Source organism: Brassica oleracea, chromosome C9 (assembly GCF_000695525.1).
Source record: "Brassica oleracea var. oleracea cultivar TO1000 chromosome C9, BOL, whole genome shotgun sequence".
NCBI classification, from domain to species: Eukaryota; Viridiplantae; Streptophyta; class Magnoliopsida; order Brassicales; family Brassicaceae; genus Brassica; species Brassica oleracea.
This window is the reverse complement of record NC_027756.1, coordinates 36,766,817-36,768,020: the sequence shown is the minus strand read 5'-3', so window position 1 is coordinate 36,768,020 and position 1,204 is coordinate 36,766,817.

Below are 1,204 nucleotides of genomic sequence, written 5' to 3'. Positions count from 1 at the left end.
TTTTTATTTAATAAATATTCAAACTAAATAATATATATATATATATATATATATATAAATACTAATGATTTAAAGCAACAAGATTGGCTGATCAATTTAGTTGTCCAGTTGAAATCTTTCAAAAGTATGTGAAAGATTAAAGTCAAAGTAAATATGGATTTAGAATAGTAATTATATTTTACTAACCAAAATACCGAAAAAACCGAACCGAACCGAAACCAATCTGATATCTGGATTGAACACCCCTAATCCAAATGAAGCCAAACTATTGTTTCATTCTCCAAAATATAATAAAAATAATAACTTAATTCCGCGCAAGGCGCGGATCTTATCCTAGTTTATAGTAGCTTAAAAACTCATGGGTAAAATGGTAAAAAGCTTTAATTCGGACAACGGCCGCAACCTCATCTCGGCCGCAACCTCATTCCGCGATCGTCGATCTTCCACCGCGGCCAACTCTTCCTGTGAACGTCACCCGCGAAATGGCCTGGTCGGATGGGCGTGACAGGGCCGCGGCTTGCCTTAGCCCGCGAAAGCCACCCGCGATCTACCACATCACTTCGCGGCCTTTACTTCCCGCGATGAGAACCAGCAAAACGCCCTGGTGATATTCGTCGACACACGGCCGCGACCAGCTCTCCTATGTGAAGGGTCCCTGCGAAATGCGCTGTCTGTTTCGTCGACACACGGCCGCGGCTAGCATCCTCTCACGACCGTTTGCTTGCGGTGACACCGCTTTACACCACGACCTCGTCTCAAGCTTTACTCATCGGCGTTAAGTCTCCATCTTCTGTTGGGTTCGAGCTCGAGCTCGTGCTCCACCGTCGTCTCTCCTACATCACCACAGTTTCACCGGACCAAGCTCCCAAGTCGAGCTCCTCCACCAATGTCGCACTCTTCTTCCTCGTCGTTCAAACCTGAGATTGAATCGAAGCCATTCACTGGATTCTCTCTTCCAGGCCGTCTACTCCGTGGCCGTGCTCAGCTCCACCGTGGCCATGCTCGTCGTCGCCGTCAAGCTCCGGCGAGAAGAACAATCGATCTCTCCAATGGTGGGTTTTAGGGATTTTGCACATCTGGTCCTCATAGTTTTGGTTCGTTTCGCATTGGCCACAAGTCTTTTGGATTTGCACAAAGGACGTCACGAATTGACCCATAATCTTTTGATTGAACATTTCAGACCCCTTATATTTGCATAATGGTC